Source organism: Ailuropoda melanoleuca, chromosome 3, assembly GCF_002007445.2.
Source record: "Ailuropoda melanoleuca isolate Jingjing chromosome 3, ASM200744v2, whole genome shotgun sequence".
In the NCBI taxonomy this organism is placed as follows: Eukaryota; Metazoa; Chordata; class Mammalia; order Carnivora; family Ursidae; genus Ailuropoda; species Ailuropoda melanoleuca.
In genome coordinates, this window is record NC_048220.1 from 13,059,369 (window position 1) to 13,065,265 (window position 5,897).

At 43.0% G+C, this 5,897-nt stretch overlaps 1 protein-coding gene across 4 annotated transcripts in view; it reads left to right on the forward strand.

Annotated features, from left to right (window-relative positions):
- The first annotated feature begins 5,472 nt into the window (after positions 1–5,472).
- The window catches only part of SNCAIP (synuclein alpha interacting protein), a 155,759-nt gene continuing 155,334 nt past the window's right edge, over positions 5,473–5,897 (forward strand). For 2 of the 4 annotated variants that reach the window (XM_034655915.1, XM_034655918.1), the window contains exon 1: positions 5,473–5,654. The gene's annotated coding sequence lies outside the window, so the exon portion shown is untranslated. Of the gene's footprint in view, positions 5,655–5,749; positions 5,859–5,897 lie in introns of those variants that run through there. The other 2 variants (XM_034655920.1, XM_034655916.1) reach the window with 2 other exon arrangements.

Genomic DNA, 5,897 nt, shown 5'->3' on the forward strand with positions numbered 1-5,897 from the left:
CCTTGTCATAGGTAAACAAGGGAGCCACCTGCGAATCTTAGGGAGTCATGAGAGAGAGTGGACCATGAGTTTTATCAACCAAATGGGGAAGTGACTCTTTGGGGTAAGCCATTTCCCGGAACACAGAAAGGTGGGGGCGTTTCTCATCTGTTGCTGATTTCTGGGAGCTCGGCGTTGTCAATGGCAGCCTGATTCAGACTGGCGGCGTCAGTAGACAGATAAGGAGATGGGATATAACCCAGGGGTAGTTGGCTCCAACCAATCTGATGGCAATAAGCCACCCTGCGAGGGAGCAGGCTTTCCATAAAAAGTATCCAGGAAAAGGTAACCTATTAATAAAGGTGATGTGAGGAGAATCCCCAGGAAAAGAGACCCATCCTTTGGGCAGTTTGCTGAAGAAATACCACTTGTATTTATTTATTTTTATTATGTTCTGTTAGTCACCATACAGCACATCGTCAGTGTTTGATGCAGTGTTCCATGATTCTTTATTTGCGTATAACGCCCAGTGTTCATTACAACACGTGCCCTCCTTAATACCCATCACCAGGCTACCCCATCCCCCCTCTGCCCCTCCCAGAAATACCACTTTTAAATCAAAACTGAAGGTTTACGGATGAAGCCTAACAAGAATGTGCAGAGAGTCTCTCTGGGGCACAGGTGAAGCGTGAGCCCAAGTCAACCTCCGGTAGAAGACAGCGCTAACCTGCAAAAATCTGTTTTTTTTGGTAAAAGTAAGTATAGTTAAATCCAGTCATGACACTTACATACTGCCTGCCTGAATAGAGTTTGGATCCAGAGTTCCTCTAGGTATTTCAACAGCTTTACAAATTCACTGTGCTCTCTGCTAGTAACTCACTACGGAGGAGGAGCGCAAAGGAAAGACCATGGCCCCAGAGCAGTTCATTTACCAAAACAAAAACAAAACCTTTTTGCCACTGGTAGAGTCTTTCCGTATTTTTTCCCCAGGCTGCCTCAGAACCACATGTCAAGACACTCCTTCCCCTGATCATATTTTTGCACATGATTTAATGGTTTCCATTTAAAAATACCAACAATGAAACTTCCAATGATCTGTAATAGGTAAAATCGTAGTGATGGGATTAATTGAAATCCCAGGATAATCTCAGTGAATCAAGTTAACAATCCGTAAACTTCCTTCGACAGCAAATCTTTTATTAAAGCTGCTATATTATAAGCAGCTAAGCTGCTGGACTTGAATTTCATCTCCCTTCCAATTCTAACTTTATTAGAAGTCTAAGATGAGGCAAAAGGCTAACGGAGAAGAGAAATATTGAAGGGGGGAAAATCACTGGAAAGTGAAGAAATGACCACAGAAAACTGGTCAGGTGAGGAATGCCAAATTCCTAGTCACACTCAGCACAGACAGGCGAAGACACGTGGTACAGCAGAAACGAGCACTGTCTAAAGAGCAGGTGGAAGATGAGGGGGTGGGGCATGTACAGGAAAAAGGAGGTGGGGAGAACAAAGTGAGTATGTCCTATAACCATTCCTTTCTCTGTGAAACTCAAAACTGTTCAAAAACTGGGTTCCTCATCATTTTTTTGCCAGTCAGGTTTCTTTAGTGTGGTTTTGGCGATTATTTCAAGAAGTAAAACTAGCTATAGCAGTTACTCTGCTGTTTCAATCTATTCCCCTACTTAAGCTCTATGGCTTTTAGGTCAAATAGAGAATCTTATGCTGTTTCATCTACAGTGAAATGTGAAATGTTCATGCTTCCCCATCTTATTATTTACCGAATTCTCTGGGTACATTGTAGGATGCCCGTCCTTGTTCTCCTGTTCGTTTGTTTAAGATTTTATTTACTTATTTGACACAGAGAGAGAGAGCACAAGCAGGGAGAGTAGCAGACAGAAGGAGAGGGAGAAGCAGGCTCCTCACTGAGCAAGGAGCCTGAGGCACAGCTTGAACTCAGGACCTCCGAGATCATGACCCCAGTCAAAGGCAGACTGTATGTTTAACCCACTGAACCACCCAGTTGCCCCTCCACCTTGTTCTCTTGTGATTGGTGGAGCCACATGACTCCTTCCTGCCAATGAGTTGTGTACAGCAGTGATATGTCTAACATCTAAGCTGCAGCATCTAATCCCTGGCTAGAGACCCTTCGGAGTTCTCTCTCCCTCATTAGAGTGATGAGCAATATTGCTGTTAGCAACTTGCTCCATTTGGCTGGAGTCTTAAAATCAAATAGACATGAAGCAGAGATGCAGCTGACCTGAACTTGACCTCTAGTGAGAGCAAGAAACACATTTTTATAATTCTATGAAAGTTTTGAGTTGTCGCATGATTGTTACTACAGCGGAACCTAACCTATCCTGACTAATACAATCACATTTATATAAGAAGTATAGTCTGATTCTCGACATAAATACCTTGTAATTACTTACATACATTTGTACAAGCAAATGAAACAAACATGACTCCAGAATAAGATAATAGTCTGCCCCAACCAAATTATAGTTCTCAACCAGAAATCAGAAAGGACTTCAAACAGGACCTCCCTCAATGACCCGAACTGTGCAACGAGAATAAAAAATCTGAGCCTTTAATATAGAGTGAGCTGTTTAGTTAAAGAAAAATCTACATTTAAAGAATAGGAAAAAAAAAAAAGAATGGTTTTCTACTTGATCATTGACAGTGTTATAGTAGGTTTATCCAATGTTTGTCACACAGTAAAGATATATTATGGAAACCGGGTAAAAGGATAGAGGCAGATGTTTAATTGTAATAATTGAACGAACAATTATATGTCAGCTCTTTGGCAGATGATAGACAGTGAAATGCACTTTTGTACTAATTATTTTCAGTAGCTAACTCTTGAGTATAAAAATGTGCTCAGTGTTGAAGATCCAAACAGAGTAATATGAACTCCCTGGCATCTTGATGGGGATAGTTGTCTAGTAGGGGGTAAGAAATGGACAGGAGGGGCCCCTGGGTGGCTCAGTCGGTTAAGTGTCAGACTCCTGATTTTGGCTCAGGTCCTGATGTCCAGGTCCTGGGATGGAGCCCTGCAGGGGCTTCCCGCTCAACAGGGAGTCTGCCTGCCTCCCTCTGCCCCTCCCCCTGTGCACGCCCGCCCCCCTCTCTCTCTCTCTCTCAAACAAATAAGTAGATCTTTTTTTTTTTTTTTTTTAAGAAATGGACATGAAGCAGAAATACGCTAACTGCTCTTAAAGGTTCACATGCTGTGCAGTGGTAGGCGTGGGTGGGGAGTACTCTTAAACGGGGTAAATGGTCCAGTGGCTGCGGCCGCTAAGCCATTCCATTGGTACTCACTAGCCTACCGAGGCAGCTGCTTGAATGGGATAGACTGGTGATGGGTAGTAAGGAGGGCACATATTGCATGGTGCACTGGGTGTTATACAAAACTAATGAATCATCGAACTTTGCATCAGAAACCAGGGATGTACTGTATGGCGACTAACATAATATAATAAAAAAACATTAAAAAAAAAAAGAAAAGCAAGTATCAGAGACTGGTTGGTAATTGGGAATCAGCAGTTAAAAGACTAGGCGGAGTAGTTTATGAACTTGTTAAAAAGTCAACATGATATTGAGGAAGCTGGCTTTCTTGCCATCCATCCAATCTAAAATCTAGCAACTGCTTCACTCCTTTGACACTTTGGTATATCAATTTGCGGTTTAGGATTTAGCAACAGATTGCACAGGAGAAGCAAACCAACAAATGATCCAAGGAAAAGCGAACTCATAGACTATGTAGGAAAGTATATATAAGCGTAGGTTTAAATCACAGTGTAAAAATAATCACACAGAAACAATGGTAAACATGTAATCAAAAACATGTTAGAAAGAGAATAAACCATGAGAAAAGAACTATAAAAAAACCGGGGGGAACTATCTGAAACAACATCTCAGAGATTGGTCTTTTACACTATGGCATGCTATTCCTTTGGCTATGCAACAACAGAGAATTTTTTTTCCTGGGACAACCCATTTTCTGTACATGCGACACAAACGGTCCCCTTCTTGAACCATTTAAAGCGAGTTAACACCTGGCTCACTGTTAGAGCTAGTAGATGTTCAGGGCAGTGGGAAGATGTCCATTTATTATTCTTCAACAAATTACTCCTTCGATAAATTAAAATCTGATCTTTAAAAAACAGGATGTCAAAATATTTAACAGGATGGCAGTGGAACTAGGCTCTCTATAGACCACATCAAGGATGACACCAGTTTCCATCCATATCTACTGGATGGGAGCAAGATGTGCTTTTCTCAGAGTTTATACTAGGCAAAAAAAAAAGGGGGGGGGAATACAAAAAAACAGTATTTTTATTTTAACCAGATGTGAATGAATTAAGCCCAATATTTTCAAGTATTTTTAGTGCCATATGATGTCATCTGATTTTATATTTTCCTACTGAGGGATAATGTGTGTTTTTAAAATTGCGAAGCCACTTTCCATGCATATACTTGGTCTTATATATGATCAATTACAATAAACAAATTACAACACTCCAGGACACACTCTTGGCTGTTTATGTCAAAAAGCAGAGAGAGAGAAATTTAGTTTCTCAATAGGAAATCAAATTAAAAGCATGTGAAATGTCTTCTGCTGGCCTTCAAGGTAGTCCTCATTTCAGTAATTATTGTATTTGTCCAAACAGGTCCAGAACAGGATTGCCGGCCATGTCCCCCTAATCCTACAATTTGCCTTTCCCACCAACAGAGCAGCCCATGGACTCCACAGGCACTGAGTACAGAATTACACTAGTCATCCAGACAACTCCAGTTTTTAAACAATCAGGTTGTTTCTGGTTGCTATGTATTAAATATGTATTATTATTAACATATGTAATAATACATTATTATACTCTATTAATACAAAATACATTATCTTTATTCTATGTAGTAAATATATTATCGATGATGTATTTTCAATGACAGGTTCACACATGCTACACATCCCCAGTGCCATTAACCCAGATAAGTGCTGACCTTCCCAGGATCGTGGCGCCACTCTTGCTCCCTTGGAACTGGCAAGGGAACAAAGACGACCGATGGACGATGGACGGAGAACTTGCTTCCTCACACTTTTCTCTGGGGCAACATCAGGCAAGTAGCCACACCCTGGAGCAAGAGAGTGGCTCTCAATAGCTTTGCTGAGTGAACTTCTCGAGTCATCTCTCCTGGGAAAAAGATTTCTTAAAAACCATTTAAAGCTTTCCAAAGGGCAAAAGAGAGATGGTCCTGAGCCAATGTTACCGTAAATGCTTCCACTCTCCCTGATTTCACTTCGGAAATAAGGAAGGAAAGAGGCAGTCACCACGGCTGGCTTACCCACACGCCTCTTCCAGCTGCTCCCCCCCCATTATTTCAGTCCACCCAGCACCCACGCCGGAGCAAAGGACAGTCCCGGCCAAGCCCCCTTTGCCATCCACTCCTTGGCGAAGTCCTGGAGGGGGCGAGCCTCGCGAGCGGGAGGGAGGAGTGGGGGCGAGAACTCCGTGCCAGAGCACATCCCCTGCCAAAAGGCTTCTCAAGCTCAGCAGTGTCCCAGGACTGTGCCCACCTTCCGTTTCCCCTCCCCGAGTCCCTGTTCCCGGTTCAGGCTGGACCGCCGGACGGGTTTGGGGACCAATGAGGTGGCAGCGGTTGACGCGTGGATCCCGGTGAGGGGCGATTTCATTTCCAGGGGGAGAGGCCGCCGAGAAAAAAAAAAAAAAAAAAAAAAAAAGGAGGGGGGGGGGGGGCTGGGGGAGGAGGAGAAAGAGGGAAGCGGGGGCAAAAAGTAGGAGGGGAGGAGAGGAGCAGCCCAGCTGCGGAGAAGCGAAGGCGGCAGAGGTGAACGCGCGAGAGAGGTGGAGAAGGAAGCGCAGAAAAAAAAAAAAAAAAAAAAAAAAAAAAAAAAAAAA